Consider the following 19,623-nt stretch of genomic DNA (forward strand, 5'->3'; position numbering starts at 1 on the left):
AGGCGAATTCTCGGTGGTACTATTTCCGGACGTTCTTGATCGAATTTTCTTCATCGTCGGTAAAGGCAAGTGAATGTATTGTATGACTATGCTTTAACCTAATATTGGGTTGCCTACATTCTTTAATTACAGTGCATTCATCTAATCTGAATGACTGATTCTGGGCTGAGTACTATGTTGTTTACGTTTCCAGAGGTTTACTCGATGATTGATTTATGAAGTGCAGTAGGCACGATATGCCATTCTGCAGTTGTTCATTAATGTTGTATGCAATATTTTTTTTTGAAGTCTCAAGCATATTCCGGAAGTTATGTTGGTTATGCTTGAAGCACGTCATACATATACATCTCATGCATTGGAAGTTTGTCGTCGTCTTCTGGCCGCGACCGTACCGGTACAGTACCGTATGTCACCCGAGGAGGGGTACGGTGCGCACCCTTACGTTACCCGAGGAGGGGTAAGGGTGAGAAGAGCATGTCATGTGCATGGTTATGTCTTCTTGTGAAATTCAATGAATTATTCATATCAAATCTTATTTCCTTTAGTTAGCGTGTATATAGATATATATGCGGCTCTGAAGGCTTATACCAACCGAATGTTAAAATGTTTAATGTTATCGTTGGACTTGTTTAGTCATAACTGTTTCTCCTAGTGTTGGCGGTCTGTTTCATTACTAGTTTCCATTTAGAATTGTTAGCACATTCAACTGTGGCTAAATAGCTTTTTGTTAAAGTACCTTTCACTTGCTGAGATTTTCGAATCTCACCCGTGTTTTCTTTACAGGTATGTTTAGATGTTGACGTGCATTTTGGGGATGGACCTCGGTAGCTGCACACACTAACTTATCACGATGTCGATAGCTCAACCGGTGTATACAAATGGTGTGTCTGATGATCTGTTGTTTGCTTTTGTTTATATTGTGGTACGACGCTGGTAGTGTCGTGGCGAACTCTATATATGCTGGTTATATCTGATTCTGTCTGCCTGAGATTTCTCTTTTGGTCAGTTATATCTCTCTATAGAGGAAATGCTGCCAAATTGTCCTATTTTCATATAAATAGGCTGAGTTGTAAAGTAGGGTGTTACAGCTTGGTATCAGAGCCTAGGCTTTAGGTCCTAGGTAATTGAATGATGAACCTGACACACTTGCACAAATAAAATGGGTATGGGATGCATTGCATTGCATATGTCTTGTTTATCTTTGTTCGCTTATGTTCACTATCTCAGATAAGTACTATTGAAGTTGTTTGTTTGATTGTCCACATATTCTTTAGTGTTTTATCGTTGATATATATTGTTAAGTTGTTGGAGTCAGTTCCGTTGGAATGGTGAAATTGTCAGGGCGTTAAATTTGTTACCTTGGCCATTAGAACCTGAGAAGCTTCAGAGGATCAATAGTATAATTGTTGTATGGCACTGCAGATGGGTTAAGTGGAGGGCCCCCATGATGCCTTTTCTGCATTGCCAGGTGAGGTTGACCAAGAGTTAGGTTTGCGATCCAACTATCCACATACAGAGGGAATGTTTTGGGTACGAGATGGACTGGCCCCCATGTCGTTGACTCTAACTATTCGTTCTCGGAATGTCGGAGAAATGGATCGATGTGTGCCTTACCATAGAAGATAAGGTGATAATGTTTTCAACCTAACCATTAGAATGGTGTGGGATTTCTTTTTCCCATAGAGTCGGGGTGATCTTTGTGCCGATTGTGTGAAGATGTGTTGATAGTGAGATCCTAGTGGGGTTCTGGGAGTTGTTTATAATCTTTTGTAGTTGGAATATCCATGCATGTTGTGAAATGATTATTTGAGGTAGTTGTTTTGTTAAGTTAGCCTTTGTGGAATAGTCCACTGGCTATGGGAGTTGGAGTTATCGATTGCGTTGAAACAACTGATTTGCATCGAAGTGATGCTAATGAGGCGACACCTTCGTTAAGGATGCATCAGTTGTTTCAAACCTGTTTTATGAGGTTTCACGATTGGAATACTTAAGGTTGGCTCTTGCGGGGCTGAGGTAGAGATTTTGGTTGAAACGTGTTATGTTTCTGATATCGCTTAGCTAAACCTGTCGTTTGCTTTGAAGTTTGAAGCGAAGAATATACTTGGGTTGTAGGAGCATTGGCGTTGTCAAGGGTTTGCTGAATAGTCTATGACCTATAACATCATGATAGGATGCTAAGTTGGCTTGTCACCATGGGAGCATTATCAATTAAACCTGGTGAGTTTTGCTCGTTGAGTGAATGTTAAAATTTAAGGTCGCCTAAACCTTTCCTGACCTAATAACCAAAGGTGTTGTTAGGGCTTGTCATGGTGTTTATTGACATATTTTTAATGTGATCCGTTCTAGAATTTTGTTTCTTGTTGGCTCTTGTGGAGCGAATGAAGTTAAAGAAGTAATTGACTAGTTTTTGACGTGAGAGTTTTGGATTTCTGTTGGTGACCTAACTTTCTCTAAGGATGGAGATTTGACTGAGAGATGCCTGAGTGGGTTTACATACTGGAAGTTTGCCTCTATTGGGAGTAAGTCTATCTAAACCCTGGTTCAAGGGAAGAGTGTTGTAAAAGTGAAGTTCATTCCGGCATTTAAAGCTGAGATTAGAATTATGTTTGGGCACTAAGGGTTGCTCCCCTGTTTAAAGGAGTGTTGTGAAAGAGGATGAACTATTGGGGTGTATCCTTGTAGTTTTGTTGCTGTTCGGGAGAGGGTATGCCCTCTAAGGACCCGGAGAGAAGGATTGTATGCTAACGCTCAACCTGTTGACGGTAAATTGGTGTTGCAAATGGTGCTTGCTAAACTAAATTCGCAAAATAACTAAATTGGAGTTGGATTAACAGGGTTGAGGTTGCAGAAGTCATATTTTCAACCCTCCCCATGAGCTTTCCGCAGTGATCATCTTGTCGGTTAGATTAACCGATGTCTTTTCAACGTTTGAGGAGGATGTGTTTTTGCATGCAATTTTACTTTGAAGAAGTTGTGGTGTAGTTACCGACAGTATGACTGGCCTGGGGGAATGTGAGCAAGATGTGAAGTTCTTTAGTATGCCAGTTTGGCATGTTTCTGAATGTACCGATCCACACTATATCTATTGGTCCAACTGCCTCTGGATGGAAGTGTTCTGGTATTCAAGTTGGAAAGTGCAAATCTAAACTTGTACCATGAAGGATGAGTCGTTAGATGTTTGGAAGGATTGAATTAGGTAAGTGGTTGTAATCTCCTGATCACCCCTTCTAGACTTGATGATACATCAAGATGAGAATGACCAACTGGAGGTTTATATCTTAACGTTGTGACTGTCTTTTGTGTAGATCTACCCACACTCGTATTTTTTTTGGGGTTAGTGATGTTGGTAGAAGAGGTGAAGTGTTGATGTTTCTTTAATCTTGAACCATAAAGGTTTTAAATTGATCCTCCCTGTGAATGAGTTGAAGTTGAAGCGAAGAAGGTTTATATTCTTATTGGGGGTTTCGACCCGAGTTTGTGGAGTTAGCCAATAATATTTTTGGTGTGATTGCATCCACCAAAAAGGATATTTCTGGGCAACTAATGCCTTGGTTTTAGAACTAGTCGAAGAGATTGTCTCATAAATGGCTAGTATAGTATTAGCAGAAATGTTGTATGTTCTTGGATTCGTTTTCCCTTCTAAGAGTGAGAAGGCAACAAAATGGTAAAGACCGTCCAATGTAACCGAGATTCGGAGTTTTCTTGGATTCGTTGGCCATTACCGACATTTTATACAAGGTTTTTCTTTTATTGCAAAGTCTATGATTAGACTTACTAAAAAGTGTGTTCCATCTGTATGGACTGATGAATGTGAGAACAATTTCCAAACTTTGAAGAATGAGTCAGCGAACGCTCCTATTTTGGCTTTGCCTGAGAGTGGTAAGCGTTTCACAGTTTACACTGATGCTTCTCGAATCGGACTTGGCTGTGTGCTTATGCAAGAAGGTCGGGTAATTGCATATGCTTCCAGACAATTGAAGACTCATGAACAGAATTATCCCACTCATGATTTAGAATTGGCTGCAGTGGTTTTTGCCTTGAAGAGTTGGAGGCATTACCTGTATGGGGAGTCATGTGATATCTTCACTGATCATAAGAGTCTCAAGTATATTTTCACTCAAAGGGTTCTGAATTTGAGACATCGGAGATGGTTAGAATTAATCAAAGACTATGATCTGATAATTCAGTACCATCCCGGAAAGGCTAATGTGGTAGCTGACGCCCTTAGCAGAACAGGTGTACCTAAAGCAATAATATCTTTACATTCAGAATTGGATCGGATGGGTATATCTTTTTGCTTTGCTGGCACTGTGCAGCAAGAAACTCAAATGATTATCCAATCTGCTATACCTGAACGTGTACGTGAAGCTCAACAGCATGATCGTCTTCTTTTAGAAGTTCGAAAGGGAATTTCAGCAGGAAAATCAAAAGAGTTTAGTGTGGATGAGCAAGGTGCAATACGCTTTAGAGGCCGTCTCTGTGTACCACAGAAGGCAGATGTGAAAATGGATATATTGAGAGAAGCTCACCGGACTCCTTATACCATTCATCCAGTGAAACCAAAATGTATCGAGATCTAAAACTAAATTTTTGGTGGAAAAGGATGAAAGTGGATATTGCTAAGTACGTTGCAGCTTGTGGTGTCTGCCAACAAGTAAAGACTGAGCATAAAAGACCTGCAGGATTAATGCAATCCTTAAAAATCCTAGAATGGAAATGGGAACATATCACTATGGACTTTGTTGTTGGGTTGCCTCGTTCACCTCGAGGCAGAGATGCTTTTTGGGTTGTCGTGGAGAAATAGTGAGGTTGCATGGTGTGCTAAAATCGATCGTTTCAGAGCGGGATTCCAAATTTGTATCTCAGTTTTGGCAGAGTTTGCAAAGTGCCTTGGGCATGAAACTTTCTCTTAGCACAGCCTTCCACCCTCAGACGGATGGTCAGTCAGAGCGGACCATTCAGACTTTGGAGGACATGCTCTGTGCTTGTGTCTTATCTTGGAAAAGCAGTTGGGAAGATCATCTAGCCTTAGCAGAATTTGCTTATAACAACAGCTATCAAGCTAGTATTCGGATGGCTCTTTTTGAGGCCTTATATGGCCGAAGGTGTGTTTCTCCTTTGTGTTAGGATTCTGTTGGAGAGAGATCATTATTTGGTCCGGATTTGATTCAGCAAACCTCAGAGAAGGTATACCAAATACATCAGAACTTGTTGACTGCTCAGAGTCGACAAAAGAGCTATGTAGTTGTCCGGAGATGAGGCTTAGTATTTGCAGTTGGCGACTATGTGCTTCTCAGAGTATCGCCAATCAAAGGTGTTGTACGTTTTGGTATCTCTGGAAAGCTTAACCCGAGATACATTGGTCCTTTTCTAATCACAGCCCGAGTAGGCAGTTTGGCGTACCGTCTTGAATTACCAGACTCAATGAGTGGAGTACATAAGGTCTTTCATGTTTCTATGCTAAGAAAATATTTGAGAGACCCGGAGCATAAAGTTGATGTGGAATCAATCACGATAGAGAAAGATCTGACCGTAAAGTACCACCTGGTACGTATTCTGGATTCCTCAGAGCGAGTTATGAGGAGAAGGACTATCAAGTTTGTGAGAGTCTTTTGGACAAATCAAACAGAACGAGAAGCAACTTGGGAACTCGAAAAACAAATACGCAAGGAGTATCCTGAGCTCTTTGAGACTGGTGAGTTATAAGTTTTGAAATATTTATACCTCTGTTTCATAGTTGCCATGGAAGCAGCAGAATTCGGGGACGAATTCTTTTAAGGGGGGGAGAATGTAATACTGAATTTCTTGGAAAAAAAAGAGAGAGAGAGTTGACCAGTTTTTGACTTTTTTATCCGTTGCTCGGATGACCGATCGGATACCGTGGTTGGGATCATCTCGTCGAGACGAACCCATTTTGCTATTCATATGTCCGTTCCGGGCACTCTGAGACCCGTAGCGAGCCCAATAAATCTAGACCGTTCATGGTTTTGAAAAAAGAAAAATAAAAAAGGGATAAGTATCGGATAGATCGGTCCTCAACCCGATCCATCCAGACACTTCGAGCGTGATTCTGCGCTCACTCTCTCTCTCGTTTCTCTCTCTCTCCTGCCGAGTCTAGCCGCCGGCCGACCCGCTCCTGTCGCCGTTCCCGCACGCCGGTCGCCGCCGAGCTCCCGCGCCCGCCGGCCGCGCCCCTGCCGCCGCCGCACCGCCGCCGCGCCGTGCTGCTGCTGCGGCTGCGCGCGCCGCTGCACCGTGCCCGCCGGCCACCGCCGCTGCTGCGCTCGCCGGCCACCGCCGCCGCCGGCTGCCTCCCCCTCTCTCCCTCTGTGTTGCCGTGATAGCCCAGCCGGCCGAAGCAGCCAGCACCTGCAGAAGAAGAAAGCCAGGAAAAAAAAAAGGAAGAAAGAGAAGAAAAGAAAAAAAAAGAAAAGTTGGAAATTTTGGAATTTCATCGGATTCGTTGTCAAACTTTCGAAGGCGAATTCTCGGTGGTACTATTTCCGGACGTTCTTGATCGAATTTTCTTCATCGTCGGTAAAGGCAAGTGAATGTATTGTATGACTATGCTTTAACCTAATATTGGGTTGCCTACATTCTTTAATTACAGTGCATTCATCTAATCTGAATGACTGATTCTGGGCTGAGTACTATGTTGTTTACGTTTCCAGAGGTTTACTCGATGATTGATTTATGAAGTGCAGGAGGCACGGTATGCCATTCTGCAGTTGTTCATTAATGTTGTATGCAATATTTTTTTTTTGAAGTCTCAAGCATATTCCGGAAGTTATGTTGGTTATGCTTGAAGCACATCATACATATACATCTCATGCATTGGAAGTTTGTCGTCATCTTCTGGCCGCGACCGTACCGGTACAGTACCGTATGTCACCCGAGGAGGGGTACGGTGCGCACCCTTACGTTACCCGAGGAGGGGTAAGGGTGAGAAGAGCATATCATGTGCATGGTTATCTCTTCTTGTGAAATTCAATGAATTATTCATATCAAATCTTATTTCCTTTAGTTAGCGTGTATATAGATATATATGCGGCTCTGTAGGCTTATACCAACCGAATGTTAAAATATTTAATGTTATCGTTGGACTTGCTTAGTCATAACTGTTTCTCCTAGTGTTGGTGGTCTGTTTCATTACTAGTTGCCATTTAGAATTATTAGCACATTCAACTGTGGCTAAATAGTTTTTTGTTAAAGTACCTTTCACTTGCTGAGATTTTCGAATCTCACCCGTGTTTTCTTTACAGGTATGTTTAGATGTTGACGTGCATTTTGGGGATGGACCTCGGTAGCTGCACACACTAACTTATTACGATGTCGATAGCTCAACCGGTGTATACAAATGGTGTGTCTGATGATCTGTTGTTTGCTTTTGTTTATGTTGTGGTACGACGCTGGTAGCGTCGTGGCGAACTCTATATATGCTGGTTATATCTGATTCTGTCTGCCTGAGATTTCTTTTTTGGTCAGTTATACCTCTCTATAGAGGAAATGATGCCAAATTGTCCTATTTTCATATAAATAGGCTGAGTTGTAAAGTAGGGTGTTACAGGCGACGAGGCCCTGCATCCGCCTGAGCGCGGAGACCGCCGTACTCCCGCTGCCCTCGGCGCGGCTGCCCCCGTCCCCGGCCTCCTCGCTGTCTTCGAGGTGGCAGCGGGAGCGGGTGCACCTCTTGAGGCGGGAGCACGGGGTGGAGGGGCTGGGGGAGGGGGGATGTTGCAGAGCACTTGACGACGCGGCAGCCCGGACGACGGCGATGGATCTGCATGCACCGGAGGATCCCGAGTCGCGGCCGTGTGCCGGGCCGGCGGGGTGGAGAAAGGGCAGATGCGTTTCAATTATGTTTTTTAGCCTAACACTAAGTAAAAGCTACAGTACCTGAACGCAAGTTCAAACATCCATATACATCCTACATACGTCTATATACATCTAAGATACATGCTATATCTATAATTTATAGACACGTCTACTGAAAAAAAAAGGAAGTTTAGTTCTCAAGTGATGAGCATATCGTGCTTTTATTATGATTCATTGGTGTTTGAGACTGCAAAAAAAACTATTTACAGGGTAAACGCCGATGACCGGTCGTTTGCCCCACCGGTGAGATGACTAATGCGGTTCCGGAAATTTCCTTTTTCCTACATCAACATATTGCCACAAAAATCCCAACCCGTGACCGGCCGAGCCAGTCGCCAGCCAACTGAGCGCCCATAGTCGCGTGCACCTCTCATAGATGCATGCATATTTCACAACCAGCTGGTAGCTGCATGCCGAATGCTCGCATAGTCCCAGTTGTGTTCACACGAGATTTTGCAATCCAGGAACACATAAATTCTTGATAACTATTCTAATTTTATAGGAAAATCATGATTTATTTGTGAGCAAACAAGCAACTACTACTCAAATCGTGGTGATTCAAAACAGCAGAAAAAACTACCCTAAGCTACCCTAATGCGCAGGAAAGAAAAGGAAAAACAAAAGTAGATGCAATTTGACGATTGACTGATATGTTGCAATTGGTCTTCACCCCCTCAACCATTTATAAGGGCGGCTTGGACTTTGCCGTTACAGATTAGGACTCTATTCCATGCCTACACGCGTCCTGTTCGGCTAAAACCACGAAAAGAATCCGAACAGATCTAAAAAATCCAGTCGAGTCAACTCGGACTGAACACCGGATGGTCTGGTGAGAATAAAATTCTGAACACCAGACTATTCGATAAGTTCAATTAGACTGCAACCCTAAACTTTGTTTTAATACACACCGGATGTTATGATGTATAAAATGTACTCACCGGAGTCTTTCACTAGATCAATTCCTAAGACTTCTGAACTCTTTGCAACAAATCACTCTTGCACTCACCGGATGATCCGGCGATCATCAGGCGTTTCACTGGACAGATTTTCCCAGAAAACAAAATTACTGCGAGAATTACCTTTGAACTCACTGAATGATCCGATACTTTGCCGGATAACGCACCGGACTATATCCAAGAGCTGCAACCTCTTTGTAAGAATCGACGAACTCATTGGATGGTTCAATGATAACACCGGATCCTTCGTCGGACTATTTTCCAAGAGTTTCAAAACTCTCTACAAGAATTCAACTAAACTCATCGGATAATCTGATGGTAACATCGGAGTCTTCACCGGACTGTTTTCCAGAGGTTTGAACTCTCTGCAGAATTTAACTACTCTATCCATCGAATATTTCGGTGATGACACTGCCTTAATCGTCGGATCATCTGATGTTAAAAATAACATCGGAGTCTTCACCGGACTGTTTTCCAGAGGTTTGAACTCTCTGCAGAATTTAACTACTCTATCCATCGAATATTTCGGTGATGACAGTGCCTTAATCATCGGATCATCTGATGTTAAAAAAATCTTGACCGAGCTATTTTTCGCTATCAACACCTGCACATATCATTACCGAAGATAATCAGGAAGCCTCCAACTCCGCAAGTGGTCGACACATCATGTTCTGATCTAGCTGTTCTCGAGGCTGTCCCAATTAAAAACGACGAATGCGGTTCCGAAAATTTCCCTTGCCCTACACGAATCGGTGCCACAAAAATCGCAACCTGTGACCGGCCGGGCCAACCAGGGTGCTCCTCGATAGATGCGGTCGCATAGCATATCAACTAAGGCATGGAAGGGCCAAACGATTTGTTGGTGATAACCCTGGGACGTGTTTGGTTGCTTCTCTCTGCTCGTACAAGTATCTGTCGGTGCAGTCGTGTCTGCTCAGCTGTGCGTTTGATTACGCTCGTCTGCATCCTCCTATACAAATGCATCGAGCCAGTTTGGCTCTATGATACGTGCGAATCTAGCGTACGCGCTAGGTCTGGCTCGTTCGGTGAAAAAAAAATATGTATGATATTTTTATTTAATTTTATATTTTATTTAGAGGTACTAGAGTGATTCAAAAATTCTAAATATTTTCGTGAGCAAACTAGAGCTCATTAGCAAACTATTTTAATTAGTTTGATCAAAAAGACTAAGTTAATATTTAATTAAAATTCTCCAAAAATTATAAAAAATTCACTAATATTCTTATCACGTGATGTACTAATTTATAAAAATATTTTCAACCCTATGTTATTTAGTAAAAAAGTGAGTTCTTTTGTAATACAATATATACTCATGCGGACAACCAAACACAATCTCTTCTTAACCAGACTAAGCAAATGCAACCAACTAAACAAATCCTACTGTATCTCTCCAACTTATCTCAACTCAACCTACATGACTAATACGAATCAAGTTGATGGCATGCGAATAACAAACAGGCCCTCCCTTATTGGATGCGTACTAGTGCTTTACGACAAAATATGACTAAAAGCAAAGGGAGTAGCTAGCAGAACTTAAAAGGGAGGAGCATGCATGTGCATGCATGCATATATCTGCACCCGCAGTTCACCGCCCCTGCTGCAGGTGAAGGAGAGGTCGGCGCCGCGGAGGTCCGGCACGGCAACTACACTTGGAAGCATGGAGAATGCTCGTCTCATCAACAACGCCGCGGAGGTCCGCCGCGCTGCGGCACGGCTTCTGCGGGCGGCCGGCGTGAGCGTCCCGAAGGCTCTTGTCGCGGTTAGCTTCGCGACGATCTTCGCGGTCGCGAGCGTGGCCAGGTCCGGCATGCCGGCGGTGGGGAGCCCCGTCTGGTGGGTCAGTACCTACTACTATCACTGGGCCAGACCTTGCATATGCGGTCCAGCAAGTGTGCTTGCACGTGCACGAGCCACGTGACGTGCACTGGAGCAGAGGCCCGTCGCTGTCTTGGTCTTCAGGAGCCAGCACTCGTTCCCTACTCAGAATATTTTTGGGGAGGGCAGTGGCGGTACAGGATTTAAACCCTGTGTTATCAAGTTTTATAAACGTCACTTCACGCTCATGTAGATAAATTACATGAACTTTGGTGGTCTTGTAGTGGTAAATTGGCTTTCTTTGTGCAGATCTGCTGGAAGATTAGATATATCCACTTATTCTTTTTCTTTGGTAGAGTGTGTTCCTCCTCATTTGCAGGTGATATCTATGAAGAACTTGCAGCTTTTGATTTAGACTGTCACTGTTCGATAAATCTCTCCATTTGCCAAACTCAAGACCTGAAAAAATATCTATTGTTAAGAAAAACGAGATCTGAAATTCTAACCTAAACTTCGTAATAGTAAGACAACAGTTCTAAAATTCACACGAGAAATTGAGGGGAGAAGAATTAGGGATTTAGAGGGAAAATAGTAAGACTGCAGAATTTGGAAGATTGCTTACACCAGAAGATTTAGAGAAGATTTAGAGGCTGTGCAGGAATTACTGTGAATCCGGATCCGGACAAGTTCGACGGTGGCTCCAACATATTTTGAACTATTCATACAATAAATTTGGTATGTTTTAGACCACAAATGGCAATTCTTTTTGGCTCCACAAATCACCTAAGTATTATTGTTATAAAACAAATTGTAACATATACCAACATTTGAAATTGAATAATTCAAATTCTACGGCTCTATTGGATGTGCATGTTTGCAAATAGGACCTGTACATGTTGCATTAAGCGCTGGAAAATTTTTAAGAAAAATTGAACATAATTGCTAATTATTTAAAGGGCGTTTACAAGGCTAAATAGTATGAAATGATAAAAATGCATATAAATGGAGCATTGCAAAGGAACTCACTTTTTCACCAAGTAACCTAGGGTTGGAAATAATTTTAGAAATTATTACGCCACATGATAGGAATATTAGTGAATTTTCTCAGATTTTTAGGAATTTATTTGAGGCCTTAAAAATACTAGAATTTCTAAAAGTAACTATTTTTGGAGTTTTTTTGTTTTAAAACCTAGATGGGTATTGAGGTGAATCCTTTTAAAATGGATTTATAATGAATTATAGGATATACAGAAAAAGTTTTATGAATTTTAGAGTACGGCAACCCCACTGTTAAAAATAGAAAAAGCGGAAAGAAAACAATTGAAACAGCAGAAACACTGTTCATCCGGAAATACTGTCTGGTGGTGTGGTGTAGGCCATGCAAGCATCCTCAAAATTATCGAAGGGTCATCCAACAAGCAACCATCCCCACGGAAGGAAATTCTGTGAGCGTATCCCACTTGGATAGATGCATGCATGCATGCATGCAGCATCCACATACCAGCACTTCACGGCCACTTCCCACTGCTGCAGGTGAACTACACTAGCTCACCCCCAGAGCTCGGCGCCGCGGAGCTCCGTCACGACAACTACTTGAAGCATGGAGAATGCTCGTCTCATCAACAACGCCGCGGAGGTCCGCCGCGCTGCGGCACGGCTTCTGCGGGCGGCCGGCGTGAGCGTCCCGAAGGCTCTTGTCGCGGTTAGCTTCGCGACGATCTTCGCGGTCGCGAGCGTGGCCAGGTCCGGCATGCCGGCGGTGGGGAGCCCCGTCTGGTGGGTCCTCGTTGCGGCCTCCGGTGTCGCCGCACTCACCATGTGGATGGCGATCACTATGCCCCGCCACCGCATCACCGGCCAGATCGTTCTCTGCGTCGCCTTGGCGGTGCTGGCGGTGGTCATGGCCGTCACCGACGTCGATCCCGAGCGCGTCTTCAACCTCATAGAAGCTATGCTGTAAGCTCTATGGATTCTTTCATTTCATTAAGCGCGTGCGTCATGTGATGTGCTGTATTTAATCGAAACTCCTGATACGAGGGGTATCCGCATGCCCCTTACCAACTCTAGAAGTATCATGCGGTGCCATCCCCGTTCACCACAAGCTTCATCCTGCACCCCACACCGAAGCTTGCAGTTTATGAACGGGCAGCAGAGCCGCCTCTCGACTCTCTCTCTCTCCCCCTGCAAGATCTGCCCGGTGGCGGGCGGGTGGCGAGAGCTCGGCTTCCAGCGACCGGCGCCGCCGTCGTGCCCTCCCCTTCCACACCTGCGCCCCCTCTCTCTCTCTCTCTCTCTCTCTCTCTCTCTCTCTCTCTCTCTCTCTCTCTCTCTCTCTCTCTCTCTCTCTCTCTCCTGATTTTTTTGAAAACGTTTTCATGATAGTCCTTTTGGTCCCGAATTTTTCACAAGAAATTTGAGATAAACTGTTCTCTCCACAATCTTTGTTGTTCAAAAGGAAATCTTTTGTTCAAGTTTTTGTTGATAGATTTTTTTCTCAAACTTTTTGCGACAAATCTTTCCCGAAATGTTTGAGACCAATTTTCCCCCGAAAAATTCGAGGATTAATTTTTGTGTCTGTCATTTGTCTGTTTTTTAGGTGTTCACTTGTTGTACAACGTTAGGTTAGGCTTTGTTAACTGGGGTTTTGGGTAGACCTCCAACTGATCGACAAGAATGGATGTTTGGGGTTAACGTGTCCAATTGAGTAGGATGCTTGGTATTGATTTACTGTGGCAATTTGGAATGATGGAGCAAATAATGCCACTTTTAAAAAATAGCTTACACTTTTTCTGGGATCAAGTGGCATTAGCAGTTACTAATTATTTGCAATTATGTGCTGTCTTGGCAAATTCAGGTGATCATGTAAGAACAGGGTTATGCAGTTAGTGGGGAAGATTGCAAACAAATTCTGCGGACGCATAGGCTTCTACTTCCATGATCTTCTACCAACGAATAAGTTGATGATAGCAATGCTTCTGAGTAGATTTGTTCTGTGATGTTTATGTAATGACTGTTGGATATCCTGTTTGAATTGACATTTTGCATGTTACTCTTCTGCACCATGGCCATGCGATGAAGTGTTACTTAGTTCTTGATCTTCTACTTCCCTAGCTAGTATTAGTATAGCAAGCCACTCATGCAGATGCAATTTACAGCCTTTTTACATCTGCTTATAAATTCATTTACTCAATATTGGATTAAACGGATTGGTTATGTGGAAAATTCATTTCTCACCCTAGGAGCGTGTGCACCCATTAGGAGTTCACATACTTGTGAGTTCTCAAAACTTTTTAAAAAATTGGTAGATGTAGCATATGTTGGAACATACTTAACTGCAAAAATTTGGGCCTAAGGTGAGGAAATCTCCCTTTGCAATAGACTACTCATTGATGTGGTGAAAACTTGCTCCACAGCAAGTATGCACAAAGCTTTAACTAAACCCGCTCGATAAAGGTCGTTGTAATCCTTGTTGAGATATTGTTATTGTTTGAGCGTCCCAAACATCTTGTTACATTATTTAATTGTAATTTACGAGTGTTTGTAGGACAGACAAAAAAAGAAAACACATGGTATGTGCACTGCAAATATCTTAAGATTTGGAGGTTGGTCATCCAGAAGCTTCAGATCCTTCATGCGCTGTTTTGATGTGCGGATTAAACATGGGGCTTGTGTTTGGTAGTACTTTGCAGGTTAATCTTCTGCACCATGGCCATGCGAGAATACACCAATGACATACGACTCTCATTACCTGCCATTCCACTGGAAAAAATTGCGTGGAGTAAACCACCTTCTATGATTTCAAGTCTACTCGAGATCGTCATTTTGTCGCGCTAGCTAGTCTTGAATACAAACCATCCTTCTTAATGAGTTGGTACTGTTTACCATCCTGCACAACCATACAAAAGAACTTGAAATTATGAAGCTGAGACGCTGAACACGCATATCACATTGTAGGTTGGTGCTGTTTGTTTATGTGCCAATAATCACATGATCATCATCGTAAAAAAACAAAAACAAATATGACTGTTGTTATCTAATCCAGATCAGATGCTGAACGCTGCTGAGGAAGTTGCATGCTTGAGATATCCTCCCGGGGCAACCGGGCAAATGGCCCAAAGAACCTTCAACTTCGGCACCTGTGCTGCGGCCTGCTATCGCAAGCTCAGAATCGCTCTCTGACAATGGCAACGTGGACTTTCTGTTCTTCCGGAAGACGTGGTAAATAATTGTAGCTATGTATATGATCATGCCAAGGAATCCAAATGTTCCGGAAAATACTTGGGAGACAGTAGACAGCCCACTGTGAAGGAGCAGTCTGACAAAGCTTGTTATCAGGAAATAGGTGTTGATGACGACAATAAACAAACCGATCACCCATGTTAGCACAGCAGTCTGCATTAAAATGTCAATTCAGGTGATTATTAATGACATCGCAGCAAAATCCATGTATATTTCGAGTTCTGTGACAAACAACTTACGTATATTGAATTTGTGTGCTGCCCCATCTTTGTTTTTCTACTGGTGAATTTAAGTAGTGGAATTAAAGCAAAAGGAAGTTCGAAGGACAGTATCATCTGCACATAATAGAGCGAGGCATAAGTACAAATGAAACTGAGCAACTTAACTGACATGTGAAACAAAGTTAAATAGAATAAAACAGTAAAGTTTTTGAAGTTTAGTAGAATAGACTGCTAATGTTTAGTGATTACCGGCGCAATGATAATCAACTTGCCAGCTGCCGAGGAACCACCAATTGCTGAAACAATCAAACTTGGCAGTATTGCCAAGGACCTAGTTAGAAGATTCCGTATCCAGGGTGTCATCCGAAGATCTAAAAACCCCTAGATTAAGATATGAGTAAAGGTTAGACAGTGTAGTAGATAAAATTTCATATACCTGGAACACGTTGTTATTTTTTTCCTTTACAAAGCAATAAAATGAAATAAGTAAGACAATATCAGCCATATTTTGAGATACAGGAAAGCAGCCTATTGTGGCATAATATGGGACATTTAACCTCAAATAAATAAATAAATAATTGCCTCAAAAAAGTAATATGGGACCCCAAAGAATGGTGGTCCAAGCTGCCCATTGTCTTCACAACAAAACTGGCCAGGACCCCAAAGCTTTCTCCCTTGCCTGATGCAAATCTAAGGTTTTCAACCAAACTACTAAATGTTGCACACAAGCACAGGCATGGTTACCTCTGGTCAACATTAAAGGGGCTCTCCAAGTATTTTATGTGTTACAAAATAGTCCGCTATTCAACTTGCAAACTAATATTAAAGTATGGTAAAAGGTCTACAAACCTGCATGATGTATTGTCCAGCATAGGTTCCCGTAATTGTAGAACTCTGACCAGATGCCAACAAGGCAACTGCAACCAACTTTGAGCTCCAGTTTCCAAGGACATTCTACAACAGAAAAAACGTGTGAGATCAGAAGATCTACAGAAAAGGATCTACAGAAAAAACGCGTTAGACTTGACAAAGAACATTTGAGAACTGATGCATGAGCTCTATGTAAAAGCAGTAAAATCTGCCTAGTTGGTGTATAAGAAGATATAGTTGGTGTATAAGAAGATATTTTGCCCATGGGTTGGTGTTTATATTTTCTCTTTTTCTATTAATGGAATAAAATGAGGCAGAGCTCCTGTCCTTGTCCAGGCAAAAAAGAGAAATAAATCTGAGTAAAAAAAAGAAGTTCCAGACAAAAACATATCCAATATTTTCATTTAACAATGATATGAAGACCTGAAATTTCTTGACCAACCTTTAACAAAAATGAAGCCTTGTTCAGATCTAGATCGCTGCAGTTTGCCTGATCTTCAGGGTTTAAATTACCTGAACCGCAGACAGAACCACCAACAGATATGATAGATAAGTTGATGAGAAAAGCTACCGTAAGGGCAAATGCACTTTCAATCATATAGAATCTACAGGCCTCCTGCAAGAAAGAGGATTGCTGGAAGGAAATAGATGTTTAATCATGAGTCTTATGTCTTCTGCACGCTTGAAATTATATCTTCTTAACATACTAAAAGGTTTTGACTCAATTTTAGTATGGCACAATAGCAGGGTTAGAGAAATTTGGCGCACACAGGTATCATATCAAAATAACTGAAATAGGAATAACACATTAGGAGAATTAGAGGTTACTTTAATCCCATGAACCGACCGTGGCACTTTTCTTGATAATACCAATGCTGAGTGCAGAAAAAGATTATGCCTGCATTTTTTATAGAAGATCAATGAAAAAAGGTCACATGTTGAAAACTGAACGTTTGGAAACAAACAGATAGACAAGAAGCTTACGGCATCACCATAGCACCAAGTAATGAGATAGCAAGGCCTGTAGCCCCATTTAATTTAAGTTCAGGAACTAATTTTTTTCTGTACCATAAACAATTATATCACAAAGAAAATGTAACACACAGATTTGTGGACAGCCGTGCAATAATAAAGCACAATATACAAGAAGGAGCTTGTACCAACATAGTTTATTCATAGTGCGAACAGATCATACAAACACACACAAGCTTAAACACACTTGTCAGTTAACAGAAGTGACAATTCATGTGGTTAAAGTGTAAGCACAAAGGAAAACTCTCACATAAACACAGAAACCAACTATAGTGTGCGGCAGGTTACACATCTCCTGCTATAGGTTAAGAAATAACAAATTGCTGCTGGCATTGTGTTCCATTATTTCTGGTGAACTCGTACCTTCTCTCGTTTAAAGTAATGTTGTTTACATAATCTATATATGAAGTTTTAATTGTTTATTGCCCAGTGTATGTGTTGAACAGAACAAAAACACCATCTAAAACAAAAACTGCAACATTTTGTATCCAATATACACAGTGTGAATGCAGATATATAGGAAACAGTATGTTTTGTAAAGACTAACCTCTTCTTCTTGCCCTTTTCAGGCTCCCTCTCTCCTCAAGTAATGTTTGGTTCAATATTTCCTGAGACGCACCCACAATCACCAAGAATAGCAGGTTCCAGATGTTGTTCTGCAACAGCCCCATCAGCTATCTCCACCACACTACCAGCAGGTACTAATTTCAACAGTTCACCAGTTGAATAAAATTTCTCCCAGTCGATATCGTCCAGATTTGTTAGTCCATCCAGTCCACGGGACACTTCTGTTTCTGATTCTTCCTCTCTGCTCTGCAAGTACCCATCCTCCATGTTGTTAGTGTTTTCCAACTTGGCTCTGACAGAATCACTAGCATGGTCATCGTCTTCCCCTTCTATAACTTCAGTTCTTGCTTCCGTGGAGTACGCATGTGCTAATGCATCTGGCTGTAGTAGTCCGGTGAAGCACAAACTGCCGGAAGTAACATCATACAGTAGTTACTGGAAGGAACATCCTAATCCGATTTCTAGTAAAAAACAAGTTTAATAATTAAAATAAATTCGTGCGAACACAAGTACCAAGTCCTAAGCATACATGAATCACTCAGAGTCACTCGGAGTTTTGTACCTTGGCCAACTTGCAATGGGGATAAAAGTGAAGCTTCCAACCCTCCATCTATGGAATCCACGAGCAACGCCTTGGAACCGAATGGAGAGCACATTTGCCCTCAAGAAGCCTGCAATGCTTTAACCCTACTTCAAAATTCTAAATAATATGGGGGAACCTCTTGAGGGGGATGAAATTGGAACTTGATTCTTACCTTGCCGGACTCCATGGTCATTGTATTTGAACGAAACTCCTCTTCGAAGAGCTCCAACCTGACGAAGCCGGCGTACACGACCCAGTGCTCGGCGGCGACGAGGCCCCGCATCCGCCTGAGCGCGGAGACCGCCGTACTCCCGCTGCCCTCGTCGCGGCTGCCCCCGTCCCCGGCCTCCTCGCTGTCTTCGAGGCGGCAGCGGGAGCGGGTGCACCTCTTGAGGCGGGAGCGCGGGGTGGAGGGGCTGGGGGAGGGGGGATGTTGCGGAGCACTGGACGAGGCGGCAGCCGGACGACGGCGACGGATCTGCGTGCACCGGAGGATCCCGAGTCGCGGCCGTGTGCCGGGCCGGCGGGGTGGAGAAAGGGCAGACGCGTTTCAATTATGTTTTTTAGCCTAACACTAAGTAAAAGCTACAGTACCTGAACGCAAGTTCAAACATCCATATACATCCTACATACGTTTATATACATCTAAGATACATGCTATATCTATAATTTATAGACATGTCTACTGAAAAAATTACGAAGTTTAGTTCTCAAGTGATGAGCATATCGTGCTTTTATTATGATTCACTGACGTTTGAGACTGTAAAAAAAAAAATATTTACAGGGTAAACGTCGGTGACCGGTCGTTCGCCCCTCCGGTGAGACAACTAATGCGGTTTCGGAAATTTCCCTTTTCCTACATCAACATGTTGCCAAAAACTCCCAACCCGTGACCGATCGAGCCAGTCGCCAGCGAACTGAGCGTCCATGGTCGCATGCGCCTCTCATAGATGCATATATCATCAATACTTCTATCCTAACGGTGGAAGAATTCCCGAGCGCCCAGGCTGTCACGTTCCTGTAGCTCATGTAGCACCGTCCCCTAGCAAGTGGGCTTAGTCCCTGGCGTGCCTCTACCAGATGGGCCCGAATCCTGTCGCTGGTTGCGGCATGGCGTGAGCCCACAAAATATCTAGCTCACCGCCGTCCAGAACCCTCCAGCTACTGACCGAAAAATCCTCAGCGCCTGCTTCTTCCACGTTTTCTGCCGCATTCTTGCTTCGTTCGCCATCTGCAGCTCCTGCCGCATCCTCACCCCGTCCGCAGCCCTTCTCCCCTCCGTACACCATTCCCTCGCCTCGAGCTCCACCGATCCGCCTCTATCCCTCACTGGCACAGCCACATCGGCTTCGTCCCTCAGCGCCCCCAACCCCCCCCCCCCGACGCGCCGACGTCGCCCTCTCTGGCTACCTGAGAGGTCAGGTCGCCGGTGCCAAGCACCCAC

At 43.1% G+C, this 19,623-nt stretch overlaps 1 long non-coding RNA gene and 2 pseudogenes across 2 annotated transcripts; 1 reads left to right on the plus strand and 2 right to left on the minus strand.

Moving 5' to 3' along the window:
- LOC133905927 (metal transporter Nramp3-like) overlaps positions 1–18,435 on the minus strand; it is a 22,358-nt pseudogene extending 3,923 nt beyond the window's left edge.
- Positions 14,483–17,711, plus strand: LOC133905930 (uncharacterized). 2 transcript variants are annotated; one of them, XR_009907720.1, is made up of 4 exons: positions 14,483–14,621; positions 14,710–14,885; positions 15,003–15,081; positions 17,599–17,711. It is a non-coding gene; the product is annotated as an uncharacterized LOC133905930 (long non-coding RNA). The 2 variants fall into 2 exon arrangements; XR_009907721.1 differs by lacking the exon at positions 15,003–15,081 and having other exon boundaries at positions 17,599–17,705.
- Positions 14,582–18,485, minus strand: LOC133905928 (metal transporter Nramp3-like; annotated as a pseudogene).
- Positions 18,486–19,623: the final 1,138 nt, after the last annotated feature.

Source organism: Phragmites australis, chromosome 23, assembly GCF_958298935.1.
Source record: "Phragmites australis chromosome 23, lpPhrAust1.1, whole genome shotgun sequence".
Taxonomy (NCBI): domain Eukaryota; kingdom Viridiplantae; phylum Streptophyta; class Magnoliopsida; order Poales; family Poaceae; genus Phragmites; species Phragmites australis.